At 45.9% G+C, this 15204-nt stretch overlaps 1 protein-coding gene across 2 annotated transcripts in view; it reads right to left on the bottom strand.

The window, feature by feature from the left end:
- Positions 1 to 13550, bottom strand: part of PRKCQ (protein kinase C theta) — a 63887-nt gene extending 50337 nt beyond the window's left edge. Inside the window, exon 1 of one of the 2 annotated variants that reach the window (XM_052790363.1) lies at positions 13506 to 13550. The gene's annotated coding sequence lies outside the window, so the exon portion shown is untranslated. Of the gene's footprint in view, positions 1 to 11240; positions 11416 to 13505 lie in introns of those variants that run through there. The other variant, XM_052790362.1, reaches the window with a different exon arrangement.
- Positions 13551 to 15204: the final 1654 nt, after the last annotated feature.

Raw genomic sequence — 15204 nt, 5'->3', positions numbered from 1 at the left:
TCAACTCTCCACCCCGTCTCACACTTGCAGGTTCCCAACCTCTTCCAGCACAGCCCAGTAACTGTGTAGGGTTTGGGATCAGGGAACAGATTTCTCTAAAAGCAACCTTTCTTCTTTTCTTTACTTGACAAGCGAGTTTGCAGCTGCATCCATTCTCTGATCTGACTGACCCGGCACGGACGCGGGGGCCTGCACTAAGCAGGAATGATGACATGGGGGATGGTATGCAGCAACTGCATTTTGGCTGGGATAAAGAGACTGGGAAATCGTAGCCTCACTGCCGGAGATGAGATTAAGGGTGGATTCACATGAATATATGCAGACAACTGCAGCACATATATGGGCTACCACCCCAGCTCCCATCATATCCAGTAAAGAGATATAAGTACTTGTAGCAGTGCATCACCCCATCCTAAAGAAGACATTTAAAATATGTTAAGCCAATCCCATCTGGGAATTGCTGTTTCCTCACTATGATTACATCTACCCCAAAGATGGCCAAGATCAGTCCCACCACTGCTGTTCTGGTGTCCAGTGAAAAGGACCCAGATTGTAGGGTTTGATCCAGGAGCAGATGCATTCGTGTTTAACAGTTACGATAGCTTGAAAAGATAGTGAAATACAGCTGGGTGGGGACCCCACACATCCTGCCAGGCCAGAGCCAAAACCATCCGCTCTGAAAGTCGCTCTAGAAATGGAAAGAGGGTCCGGTGCCCAGGAGCACTCCTCAGCACTTCTTAATTTGCTCATATAGAAGGAGCCAAAGTCTTACCTCAAAAGGAGAATCTCTTTCAGATGTGCCTTTTGTTTGCCAGTAGACAATGTGAATTTATCTCCCTCTGGAGAGGCAAGACTTTTAAAGCTAAACCCCTTGTTATTTCTGCAAACGGGAAAGAGAAGAAGAGCAGACCCACCAAATCCCTATTTGGAATAAACCCCTCCAGGTCCTGTCCCTGAAGCTAGGTCATAACCCTTTTTTTCCTCACATTTAATGAACGTTTGTCAGATGTGGTCCTGAGACAAAGCAAACTTGCATCCTCACCTGTCCCATTGGAAAGATGCACAACTATTCAGTTTACTCTCCTTTGTAAATCTTTTCTTTTTTTGTACATTTTTGAGGGGTCCAGATTATTAAAAGCAACTTGTCAGTTTTGCTTTCTTATTTTCCTGGAGAGCTTTTCTGGTTAATTTAATTCCCTGTATCATTCCATTTCTGCAACACTTGGGCCACACAAACTCAAAATAAATGTTTTCAAAATAATTATCCCCATTGTACTTATTTATAATTTTTATTACTAATGTCTCTTTTCAGGTTTTAGCTGTCTTCTAACAAACACAGTGCTAAACTTGAAGCGACAGCACCCTGTTTTTCAAACACTGCACACAAAATTCTTTCAAAGAGCTTTTTAATGTAACGAGGAAAATAAGAATATCTTGAACTGAGATGTAGCTACAATATCTCCTTTCCTTTGGCCTCTTGTTCGTTAGCCCAGCAGTTCCTGTATTTCTGTAAGCTTTTCACACCAGTTCACAGACGTCTTGCTATGATCTTTTTGTTTAGCTTTTGGTGCTTTTTTTTTTAATGACACAGGTGGAGTGCGCCTCAAATACTTCACCATCATGTATCAGGATGGTCGTTAATGCACTGAACTTCCTGCCAGTGCCAGCATCTGCACCTATTTTTTTATTTTCTGTCCCTTAAAAAAAAAAAGAAAAAGTCCCAAGGAGGAGGGCAGAACCATAATGGGACATATTAACATCCTTCCTTCTGCAGGCAGTTTCACACCTATGGTTAACCTCATTCAGCAGTAGAGGTATTTAATGTCTTTATTTAATCCAGAAATCTGCTAAAGGTATTTGGACGCTGAACCACGGAAATGTTGGTCTGGAAAAGAGCATTTTGCTCATCCCTCTGCCTCCTGGCAGACTGTCTACATCATCCTTGATGTATCTATCTAGCCATCTGTCAGGAGCAAAGCTTCTTGTGTGCTTGGTGTTACCATGTACTCCTCCAAAATGTGGCCAGATTTGTCACAGAGGAGCCTCAGATTGTAACTGGAGTCCACATTGGACATCCACACCTTACTTCTGTGTGACACAAAGGACTCTGGAGATGTATTTTAGGAAACTAATTTTGATCTAGGATTGTCCTGTGTTTCTCCAGAGCTTGCAATATTATTTAAGCAGAATTAGTGTTTTCTCCCCACTCCTCTGCAGCACTGGACATTTCCTATCAGGCTTAGCATATAGGAACTGCAAAAAGATGCCTGACTGCCAGTTAACTTCATTTTAAGCCTGCCAACAGCATGAACCCAGCTCTGGTCCACAGCCCTCAGCTGCCTTCCCTTTGCCCTGCAGTCCTCCCAGTAAGTCTGCAGGAATCTCCACCCCTGTGAGCATCTGGCCCAGCTCACACTTTACAAGGAACACCACCATGAATATTTCAAATAATTCAGCCTTCTCCACGCCCTTGCAGTTTCATGTTTATTCTTAAACACCTTAAAAGCAGAAATACTTCTTTTGCACGGCAGAAGCTGGCAGAGCTGCAACTTCTGCCTTCATTCTCTGCGCCATCAGTCTTTGCTTCCACGGCTTCACCAAAATGACCCTCGGGAGGGTTTTTTTATTTCCATCAATCTCAGGGCTCCCTTCTGCAGATGGCATACCTGTGCTCTCTCTTGTCAACACCATCGCAACACCAACCTCTATGTTTTCCCACTCCCAATGCCTTCACACCCCAGCCACTTCCTTAAATAAAATCTGACATATCGTTCCCTCTTCCTCAGTCAGACCAGAGCTCAATTTAAAACTATACTTCTATTTAAATAAGGAAGCTCTGACTCCAGCTAGGCTGAAAGCCCTCTTCCCACTTATAGTTTAGTGTCCTGTTCTCAGCATCAGAGCCTCAGGTGGGTTCCTGAGAGACTGTCCATCTCTGTCTCTTCATACCTTTCCACCCCACTTACCATTTAGCTAAGTCTCTGAGAGGTCATTTGTGCACCAGTTTCTTTCTGTGCTTCTGCCCTTAGTTATCTCCCTGACTGGGTGGTTACAGGACACACAGTGGGTGGAAGAATGTAATGCAAAACACAGTCAAAATTCATTTTAGCCCAGAGAATCAGTTTTATGTTTTGTTTTGTTTGGGGGGGTGGTGGGTGGGTTGGTTGGTTGGGGTTTTTTTGTTTGGTTGGTTTGGTTTTGGGGTGGGTTTTTTTTTCATATGACCTCCTGGCTGCTTAAGAAAATCTTCATGGGTTCATCTTCACACTGTGTGAAGAGCTAAGTCATGATCATGCAGACAATATCTGCCTCCCTTCTCCCCCAAACTCATGCTGTTTTTCCTACTAAGTAGCCCTGGCTCAGGCTGTCCCTGAGCTCAGGAGGTAGCACAGAGCCTCACACAAAGCAAATGAATGTTCAGTCCATCCTACACTAACGATCTTGGTATTACCGTGGCTCACAATCCCCAGGAACCACGCAGGGTTCACCTCAGCATCACTCTCCTTTTTCTGTAGTGATGGCATAGCTGTTGCCTAACACAGAACTGCAGAACCTGATTTTTCAGAGGGGCTGTGCAAGTAGGAGCTGTACCATGAAGAGACATATTGGTGGCTGCTAGGACTTCAGCAAGCACGTATGGCGTTCCCCGAAAGGACTGAATTCAGGTGCTCACATCAGTACCGTGGTCCAAAGCTCATTCAATTAACACCACATCCTGCTTGTCTACCATGCCACTGCCCTCTGCTTGCTCCTCATCCACCACCATGGTCTTCCTCTGTGGGATTAGCAGGAGAGGTCTGTGAGCAGATGGGGCTGTAGCTGGTGATGCTTCCACTACTGGGATCCTCTGCCCAAAAGGGCCCCCAGTCCCCAGGAACCAGCCTATGGCCTCATCTTCCACATTGATATGGGTCCTTCTACCGATCCTGACACACCGGAGGTCCCCTTCCCTCCCCTCTTTGCCCCAAAAAACCAATATACGGCTGGGATTCCTGACACCTAACTTTAGAAATTCACTCTACTACCTACTTCGTATACATCTGCATATGGACTATTCACCCCAGGCTCTCTTCATAAATGACAGAAAGAGACCTGCTGGGTTTTCAATTTCCGTTATCCCCATGCAGCTGACTAAAATGGGTCAAATGCCTGGTGACCTCAAATGCCTCTTTCTCCCTCCAGCCAACAAACAGAGACCAGGCAGCTCGTTCAGGTGGAGATGTTTGTCCGACATTTAGGTTTCTGAGATGAGAGGGGCTGGCTCCCAGCTATGGTGTTTCACCAGCCAGCAGTTGTTAAGCAAATTCAGAGATCAGCTTATGGGTGTTTGTCTGCATCGAAACCCAAATGAACTAACACACGTAGTGTAGAGAGAGATGAATAAGCTGAGGGCACAATGATGGTCTGCAGCTTTGCCTATGTGCAACAGACTCTGAACCAAAACTTACTGAAAACTATTTAACTTTCTGTGGCGTTTGAAACCAATCTATAAATAAGGCATAAGGACAACGCTAATAACTAGGAACTGGAAAAACTGACATAAGCTGTATAACCAAATTTTCTAAAGATGACATTTGGTAAAAGCACCATCCTTTCCAATTTCACTAGAAAATATATTACAAAGAACCACCTTGCTTTGACGAGGGGAGGACAGGGAGAAGCAGAGCTGTTTTCAAGAGACTTTATCTAATCTGCTCCAATGTTTTAATACCAATGTCTGTAGTTGCCCTTACAAACAGCCTCCCCTTGTATGAGGGGGAGGAGGGGACAGGAGAGCTGAAAACGGAAGCTGGAGGATGCACGTTCTTTACTATTTCACCAATGTTATAAATCAAAACATAAATAGCAAGTGTTACTGCAAGGGTGGGAGGGGAAAACCTGGGTAAATTCAGCTCTCAACATGTGCATAGTCCTTCAAGACAAATAACAGCGACTCCCACATCAGCATTTGTCTCCCTGGTTTCCGTGGATAAGTAGGGTGCGACCTTGTCTAAATCCCATTCACAAGCCAGAACAAATCTCTATAAGCCTCAGCTGCTCTTTCTGTTCTCAACACATCAGACCCAAAATGCCTCCTCTTTCACTCAGACTGATTCTTCCCCCACCGCAGCTATTCCTGACTTGTACTGCTGATTTACATCAGAAGAGGAGCAGGTTCACCAGCACATAGAAACTCCACAGCAAAATCAAATGACCACATCAAAAACCTTCTCAGAAGAAAAGGCTTGGATCCAAGTGAAAAATTAATCATATGCAAGTTTAGTTTTGAAACAAAATAGAAGTTAAGTTTCTGCTCCCAATGCACTCGCAGAAGTCTGGAGCAAGGCTCATGGGGATTTATGGTGCTAGATGACCCCAAAGCCTGGCCTCTTCGTTAATGTGACAGCCGTCCTGTTGCTGGCTGTGGCATCCCTGAGTATCCCTGTAGATTGTTATCTGCTATTTACAAAATCACGAGGTCATTAAAAGACCAAGCTGAATTAGGACTTCACTTGTGCCAAAGCAAAGCTGCAAGAAGCCTGCATGTTTCAGGAAAGTTACTCCAGCCTTACATGTGTGTGTTTGCAGATAATCCTGCTGCCACTAGCATTTGTCTCTCTCTTTTTTTTTTTTTTTAAATTAAAAAATAAAATTAAGGGCACATACCTGGGCAGTTTATTTAGGCTACAGGTTAAATTTGGCCTCTCAGAGTAAGACATTTAGCTCACAGTGAGGCTACTGCTGCTGCGTTTTTGGTCCCAAGGACAGAACTAGGTCCAAAGTGTTGAGTTACTGCATCAAAGAGGACAGACAAAGACAAAGTATACACCTACCAAACCCAAGAAAAACCCTACTGCCAGTCCAAAGTTACGAGTACATTTGTTAGAGGGGTTCTTCTCCCACAAAAAACCAGAATAACTTCCCAAAACGACGAGTCAGCCAAAGCCCTCCAGCCAGTCTGCTTTGAGAATACATCCTCTTTCACCCTTGATCCCTGCGTCCCCGAGATGAGCTACATTAAATCCACACTCTCAGCAAATGCATGCGTTTACAGTGGTGCGACAGCCCTGCTGCTTATTGGGATGGACTGGTTTATTTGCTTTTCCAGAAAACATGTGGTGTAATGACCTGTGAGGGAGGAATTGCACTTCCTGGCCTGGGCGGGTGGCTGCTCTGCAATGAAATATCCAGGCGTGATGACAGAAGAGGAATCTGTGTTTGACTTACTTAGAGCTATTTGTTTGGATTATAAGTTGTCTGCTGTACTGTTACTGGAACTTTCAAATGCCTCATACTTATCAAGGTAAGAAACAGAGGAGTCCAGAGGAGTCTATGCCCTCAGAGACGACTTTTTAGGGCTGTGATTTAGTCTACAACACTTGGCCCAAACATGGCAGTGAGAAGCAGGTCCATGCTGGTGACCAGGACAGCCATTTCGTCTCACCTTCTCTGCTGAGGTCCAAAACTTGCTATATGCAGCACTCAAGGACAATTCATTAGGTTCATTACCCCCTTCTGGCTACATTCCTTCCTAAGGGGAAGGGCGTATCTCCTTTCTGTCCTCTGACGGTCACGAAGGTCCCACTAGACCCAAACTAGGCAGTCTGATCTTGTGAAATGAAGGCAATACTGTTGGGATCAGCAGTGCATGGACACACATGTCCCACATTGAGTGGACCAAGGTACCTTCTCTGGTCCCAAGAACAAAAGTACATCCATCCCTTGGGTACATCTCCCTTCCTTGAAAGATCCTCATCCATCCTGCCTAATGGGAACTGTCCCTATCATACGCTATCACTCAAAGTGTGCCTGCCAGAGCGCTGCTCAAATGGGCCACAACCAGACCTGGGACTGTGCTGATGCTTAAATGTTCTTGCTGACTGCAGCACAGTGCTCAGCCCTGTTATTTTATTAGCATAGCCAGTAACTCCAGACACACAATAAAGAATGGGCCACGCTTGCTCTCAGGAGCACATCCAGCGGCTCACACCAGCTATCAGGTGGAGCTGTGCATCCTGCCTGGATGGAAAGAGCAGGCAGCAGGTCCCAGTCCTTTGCTTAACACCGAAGATGGTCCAGCAAGGAAAAGAAATGTCACTGGGGGAACATGACCAAGCATCATTGCTTTAGTTTGGACTGGGACTTGGTTTGTGCTACATAACATGAACATTTGGGTTCACTAAGTTCACCCGGATCTCTAGAGACCTCACCTCCCACCCTGAAAATAAACAGTGGCTCCATACTGCCCATAAACTGGGAGTTTGAGGAAAAGGCACACTTGCATTATTGCAGAGTCTGAGTGGGTCTGCTCTGGTTCTGGGGCAATAAGGCCTCCTCTCCATGAAGAAGCAACAGGCAGAAAGGTCTTATGCCTCAAATATCACCTAACAGGAGGTAATTCGCTAACTCTGTCCCAGGCACATTTTCTGGATGTGTCTTTCTTTCTTACAAGGAACAAGGAACAAGGACGCTCTTGTCTTAGCTGTTCTGGTGAGGTGTGTAAGCATGAATCCTCATGCCCAGGAATGATGCTAATGAAGCCAAGGAAAGAGTCAAAGTTTCAAGAGAACTGAAGAGCACTTCTGTACAATGTGCTAGACCTAAACACAGGTGAATCTCTAGCTTAAACCTTCCCCCTTCTGCAGTAGGGAGGAATGTACTAACCACCCCCAGCCCCACACCCACCTCTCACCATATACCTATCTATCTTCTACCCACCTCGCTGTAACCAGCCCCTTCTTCTCAGGCTGTCTGTCTGCACAGGGTTTTTCCTGCCCCAGATTGCTGTCGAGGTGAGTCTGAGGTCTATCCTACCTCCTCCACTCAGTAATCTGCTTCTGTAGGCATGCTCACATCTTCTCCCATGTTACCACCAGCATCCAGAACGACCTTTTCAAACCAGTTTCAAACATCATTTTCCTGCCTTTCTAAATGATAAAACCCTCCATGAGCAGCAGGTGTTGAGCCAGCGTTTCTTGTTGCCATAGAAAATTGTCAAACATATTTGATACAGAACCACTTTTTCAACTAAAAAGAAATATTTTCTAAAGAAAAGTTATGTTTTTTGCTCTAGGAAACTGACGTGCAACTTCTGAAATGTTTTGATTCAGCCAACCTGTCATAATGCCTCATGGAAACTATAGATAAGATTCCCTCATATCCTCATTCTTTCTGTCAACCAGGCTTATCCACAGGACCACATCTTCCTTGAACACTACTGCCAGGGACATTGGGGTTGGAGCCAACACCTTTCTGCACCACATAAAGTGGTTATGGTGCATCTCGGAAGCTTCAGGAAATCAACTGAATGGAAAAGAGCGTACCATCTCTAACTAAATTCCTATGACACACAATAACAGAATTCAGAATGAAAACATTTTTCTTGTGGACCAAAATATTTCCACTAAAGAACTAAAAAAACCTGAACATTTTCTGTGTTTTGGAAAGGAAAACACCTTTATTTCTCCTGGCCTCTAAACCCAACTGAATCTGTAACCCTGAAGCTTCCAGCTTAGACCTGCTTTTCTAACACCTTACCTGGGAGCTTCCTCCTTCCTTCCATCTCCTTCTTTCACCATTCCTACCTCCATATGTACCGTGCTTTTGCTGCCTTTGCTATAACTCATTCTTATGTACATCGCAAACTCCTTAGGATCAATTTTTTGTATGCGTTCATGCACTGTCTCATCCTCAGCTCCTGGTCAGGGCAGACATAATTATGAAGGCAGTTCTCCTACTGTCATGTTTGATGATAATTATAACGTGCTAAGTACAGAAAGGTTTTTATTGCCACCTTTGAATTCCTTTACATATCATGGAAGGTGTTCCAACTATCTCCTATAGGCACCTCTCTTTGATGTCACATCAAATTCTTTCCTTTAACTGTTCATGGTCTGGTAACCCTGGATGAAAACTGCCTGAATTTTTCATCACTGTAGGTGCCTTGTCTATACTGGGAGATGATTTCAATGCAGCAATACTTCGGTAAACTAATAGATATTTCTCATGAAAAAAAAAAGACACTTCTTATAATTTTTTTTCCTGTTTTTCTAGTTTGTAATCAGTGGGGATAAAATGCAGGGCTTTTTTCTTTTTCTAAACTCAGGTATTCATGAGGCATTAATGCTGAGATGCAAATAAAAAAACTATGCCATGAAAGACACAGTTTCTCCGTAAAGACTGTATTCTGCTCCTGGAGAAGTGGCATCATCTCCTGATGGAAGCACAAGAGTGCCCTGGCCTTGGGTGACAGAATGGGGTAGAATGATCTTTTCTACTCTTTTTCGTTTGAAGTCTCCACACAGCTGCAGTAACACTGCTCAGTGAAGTTCATGGCCTTGTTTGTGGATATCTTGAGGTTTTTCACATTGTTCTGCTGGCTGAGACACCTCTTTTTGTCTGCAAGCACCTCCCAGGCAGTTGACAGCTACTTTCTCCATAATCTTTATGCAAAGCGTGGAGGTTTTACCCCTGTTTTATAGCCAGGTCCAGACTGACATGCAGGTCAGGTCCTCAACAGCTTAGTGACAGAGTGTCAGTCAAACACCTGTAGGTTAAAACACTCGGCCGCGCAGGAAAAGCATTGCAGAGGACGCAGCACAAAGTGCTCACGTAATGAGCCGTACCCAGCAGCCCTTCTCTCCCCGTTGACCTGGCAGGGTGAGGATGCCCTAAAATGGTCTCAGCATTAAGACTCCCTTCACTTCCCCGACGAAATGGCAAGTTCAGTAGATGTATGCCTATGCCTGCATATGCTCTGACTATATTGTTGTATCTCCTGGAGATAAGTGGGACGTTCGCACTTGACAACAATAAGGAAAAGAGGATACACATCTTTTGAATGAATGCTAAGCAAATTAAAAGATGTAATAATCGAGGCAGCTGTTTACTGAGAAGCAATCCAGCCCAAAACAGGTCGAATGCGATGTGGAAATGACCATTCACAAAAAACAGAAAAACGTTATGTAGAACTTATCATCTGTAAATCTCAGGGCTCTTTATGGCTCAGATAAATATCAAGAAATTCACCTCAGAGATAACTGAACCCTACATCCGCAGCACACACATGGCACCATGGTGAGAGAGGCAAGGTACGGTTATGTGAGAGCTGCACCATTTTCTTTTCATCCCACTCCGGGTAAATCCTATACAACCGTACACTTCTTCCATTCAGCATTTCTGCCCCAAAGGAGCAAACACAGGAAAGCGTTCTTACACATAGGTGGAACTAAAAATATCCCCAAATGGGATGGCACAATTCTGCCTCAGCAAGCTGCTCCAAAGCAACGGTGTTGCTACAAGGTACGATACAAAGCAGAGGAATTATCCATTGCTAAAACAGCTGTGTGTAATTTGAAAAGCAATCTGGGTTCGTTCCACAAACATCATCAAAGAAGTTAATAAACGTTATCTCTACTGTTGGATGTGATCTGGTTGGTGGTGACAAATTAAAAACCTCCAGCAGGCTTGATACATCACAAAATTAACACAAACAAGCAAAGATACAAAAAGCACTTTACAATCATCGGCTACAGAGAAGCGTTTGCAGTTTACGCCGCCTTTGCCAACGTTTTCCTTCCAGCCAGGCCTACAACCAAGAGTCAGATGCTCTGATTAGGGTGCAAGTGCAGGTGAACAGAGAACACCACCACGGAACGGTGGTGACAAACTGTCACGGTGAGCTTGCAGGCTAACGCAGGCTGCCTTCAGATGTCAATCACGAACATGATCCGGTGAATATTTCTATGTGAGAACAGGCAGTTAGCACGTGAGAAACCCTGCAAGGGAACTGTGCATGCACACCAAGTTGTAGGTACCTGTGATTACAGGATCAAGGCTCTGGTTGGTGCTACAGATGATTTCACACATACAGGTTTTGGATGTTCATACTACTATATTGACTTTCTCTTCCTTCTCCATTTCGAGAATCACTTTTTTAAGCTTAGGCAAAAAGAACAACACTCTGCTTACACAAACCCTGGCTTCAGCAAAATGGGAAGCAACAGCAGAATTTGCAGCCAAATGTTTTAACTTAGAACAACAAACATATACATAAAAAGCCAAGAGCAGCTCCTATAGAGCAGCCCTCCTGACAAACCCCTCGAAGGCGGTTAGTACTTCAACCTCCTTCCTAGGCTGCTGCAGAGATCTTTGCAATTAAACCCAGACAATAAGAGAAGAAAACAAAAAGTTGCCATCAGAAGTTACATTCACCATATCACCTTCCTCAGAACAAAGCGGGAGGATATACGGAGACTAACCTGGAAAAGATCCCGAGAAGAAAAAATAAAAACTTGTCATGCCGGGAAGCTAAGCTGCTTGGGCTCTCCTTCCCTCCATCCCTTCTTCCTTGTCTCTCCCTTTAAACCTTTTCTTTGAGACCCTCCATCTCTGACGTGATGGTGAGGCACACACTGCATCCGTGAGAAGCTCTGAGAGTCAACTGAGTGACTTTCTTTGAAAGGAAACACACTTGAGGCAGAAAAAAAAACCCCAGTTAGCTCCACCCTGGCAGTGTAATAACCCTCTGCTCATAGCTCTCCTTAATGTGAAAAAAAATGAAGATTTTTTATGCAGTGTGATTACAAAAACAGCCTGGGCACAGGGGGGCTGCTGAGATGCAGGATGGAGGTTCAGGAGGCAGATCTGAATCTTCAATAGAGCTCTGAAAAGAATCCCAATGGACCTGTAGAAGTGGGGATAAAGTCTAAGCTCTGCATTGCCTATGCCAGTACAACTGTGGCATCATCTTAAAGCAAGGAGTCTTTCACGTCAGAAACCTCTGCGCAGGCTGAGCATTACTTGCTTCATTCATCCTACGTCCTCACAGGCGTTGGCCAAAAAGTCATGCGAGGAAAACGAGGGGTTCAGCATGGCTCATGGAGCTTTGGCAAGTGAAGGCTGGTGGACGTCAAAGTCTCACGTCCAGCCTAGACACCAAAAAAGAGACAGAGACAACAACCTGGAGCCCACACGAGGATCCAGGTTCAACTCTGGTGTCAGACGTTCCGCCAAAGGCAGCTCGGTGGGTCTGTGAGCTCCAGGAAAGCAGCTCTCTCAGGAGCCCGTCCGATGCCTCCAGCTGGATGCAGCCCTGCTCCGCCGCAACCAGGTGGGCCAGGGACCTCCTTGGAGCAGATACTCCTTGCTGGTCCCTCGACTCGGCTCCTAAAGCATATTCCCCAGAAACTCAAAAACACCTGGCAGCCTCAACTGGGATGTGGAGACCTTTCTTCAGTCAAAAAGAAGAATAAAAAAAAGAAATATAAAACCCACAGGTCCGGGACCTCAAGGATTTGGCTGTTCAAAAACACAAAAGTGAGAACACTGCCCTATTCACCACAAATAGTTCTGCTTCTCCCTCCCCCCTGCCTTTTTTTTTTTTTAATAGCAAGTTCAGTGAAACTTTATCTCTTCCTGCCCTAGTAACCCTACTAAATAATCTGTTATTAGCATGACTCAATTGAGTGGCTTTCAACTGCTGAAGTCATTTTCTTTGCTACTGTTGTTTCATCGGTGGAAATTAAAAAACACAAGAGCCCGTAAAAAGCTTCCCACCCCTGCAAAGTATCACACTACTGGAGATTAAAGTACAGCCGAGAAGTAAGTTAGTGGCATTGTAGTTACAATTAAAAAGACTCCGATTACACCCAAGAGTTTAACTTCATTAGCATTCAACGTGCATGCAGGGAACATAACCCAGGTCTCAAGACGAGCAGCCAGGCTGGGTTTTTGAGTCCTCTCCTTCAAAAGGAAATGCAGCTCACAACACTATGCAGCGGAGGAGGGATGGAGACAGTTCATTTCTCTTTGCTGCTCAAATCTGCTTTCAAACTTATCACAGCGCTAGTTTGTAGAATATTACAAACTTGATCCAAAAACGATATAGCCAGCTACTGAGATACAACCTCGCCTCTAAAACTAGACTTCTATCTGGCTTACTACAGACTGCTGTAACCAAGAAACACCTACAAAACATCACAGAACCTAGCAGGGGAAAGTATTTTCTTTCTATATTTTCCCCAGTTTGTTTACTGTGTTGAATAACACTTTGGTTATGGTCGGTTTTCATTGTTTTTCTCATTTTCCTCTCTTCTTTGTATTGCATGAAGTCGCATGGGAGAAAACAACTCTTTTTTAAAGGCAGGAAAATGTGATTACGAAACCACAAACACTCGCAAAAGACATCAGGTGTAGAACCTGAAAGTAATTTAAACTCTTATTTAAGAAAAAACCCAACAACAACAACAAAAAAACCCCCAAACCCCCTCTTTGTCTAAACGTCAAGTCGAGAGCTTTAAAATCCCAGAACAAGAACCCAGAGCCGGAGCAGAGCGTCCTGCAGCAGCGTCCCAGGTAAAAAAAAAAAAAAACCCAAAAAACCCCAAAAACCCGAAACGCCGGCAAAACCGAGCAGCGCCCCAAACTTTCCCACAGCCCCGCCGGGCGCAGCTTCTCCCTCCTGCGCGCATCCTGCGCGCCCCGCGCATCCTCCGCTCCGCTCCGCGCCCCTCCGCAGGCGGTACCTGCTACCCGCGCACCTCGCTTCGGCTCGGTTCGGCTCGGCTCGGTTCGGCTCGGCTCGGCTCGGCTCGGCTCGGTTCGGCTCGGCTCGGCTCGGTTCGGCTCGGCTCGGCGCTGCCCGCCGCCGCGGCCCGCGGGGGAAGCGCACGCCGGGCCGCCCGCCTGCCCTCGCCGCCTCTTCCTCCTCCTCCTCCTCCTCCTCCTCCTCCTCGGCACCACCCCGCTCCGCGCACCGCCGCGTCCCCCTCTCCGCCCCCCCTCGGGTCCGTCCCCCCCCCCAACTTTTTCCCGGGTTTACCCCCAAAATGGCCCGATTCCCCCCGGGGGGCTCGGTGCTGGCTGGGAGTTGAGCATCGTGGCCCGTCCTGCAAGGGACCCTCCTGTTGTAATCCCCCTTTTTGCAGGCGGGGAAATCGTGGCTGCAAAGAAAATGCTCACCAAAAAAAGAATGAAATAATGAGGACAACCTGATTTTTTCTTTTTTTTTCTTTGTTTTTGCAGGCTGCGGTTGCTGGCAGAGGGGAGGTTTGCTGAGGGGCGCAGAGGGGAAGTCAACGGGGAAGTCTTTCCTCGTTCGTCTGTCCCTTCGTGTTACATTCTTGGCCATAGGGATTTGAAATATCTCTTTTCCTGATCTCAGACCAGGTTGTTGTATGAAAGGTGGACAGACGGTGCCTGTTCGGTGCACCCCTGAAAGGGCTCGGGGGTGTCTGAGGTGGGTTTTGCCTGGGACATCCACTGGGAGACCTTCTCAGCTCCGCTGGTCTCGTGGCTTCCTCCTGTGCTGTAAGATTAGGTGTGATGCTGGCGCTTGTGGACAGGTGGATCTTGGAGGGAGAAACTGGCCTGGGAACCTGGGAGAGGAGCAACAAGAAGGAAAGGAAACCCCAGAAATGTGGGTGCCAAAGGATTTTGGAGAAGGCAGTGCGACCCCCCCCCCCATCCTGCAGGAGCACATCAGCCCTGTGAGACGAGCGGGCTTCGCTGCTGCTAACAAACAAATACGATTACAGCTATAACAAGGAGACCTACAGATGTCCTTCACCCCCCTGATGTACCCACAGAAGATGTGAGGCCATGCTCAGGTACCTCCTGTGGGTCCTAAGGCTCTGGGGAAGAATCTCAAATGGTGTTTCCCTAAAGGGGCAATGCACCATTAGAGGTGCAGAACATGCCACCTGCCAGACCTGTAAAAGAGATATTTTGTTTGGGATCATCCAAATGAGGTGTTTAGAAATTTTAGGACCTCTAAGTGTTCGCTTTGAACAGGCTGGGAGGGTTCTTTGAATACCGTTGTGATTATTTTGCCCTTGCTGCTGATCCCTAAAATGTAAAGGATGCAATAAAATAAAGAAAGGGGAGGCAAGGCAAGGCAAAGGGAAAGGCTGCTGGGGTTTTGGAAAGCAGGGGAAATGAATTGCTTTCAAAGAGCGGTTCTCTCCTATTTTCTGGAACAATTTCAGCTGAGTATAATACCTATTCTTGTTACCAGCAGGAGAGGAAAAGACATTCATGAGGCAGATGATTTTGCATTTTAATTGCTCACACACCATTAACTTACATATCCATCCTTCCTGTCTGCATCGGAGTCCATTATACTGGGGGGGCAAGAGATGTGGTGTTGGTACTGGTGAGCATGCAGAAGAGGTTCTCTCACCCCAAGTGAAGGTGAGCTGTAGATAATTAAAATCCCATGTATTC

This window comes from Harpia harpyja, chromosome 6 (assembly GCF_026419915.1).
Source record: "Harpia harpyja isolate bHarHar1 chromosome 6, bHarHar1 primary haplotype, whole genome shotgun sequence".
Classification (NCBI taxonomy): domain Eukaryota; kingdom Metazoa; phylum Chordata; class Aves; order Accipitriformes; family Accipitridae; genus Harpia; species Harpia harpyja.
This window is presented reverse-complemented; position numbering and strand designations above follow the sequence as displayed.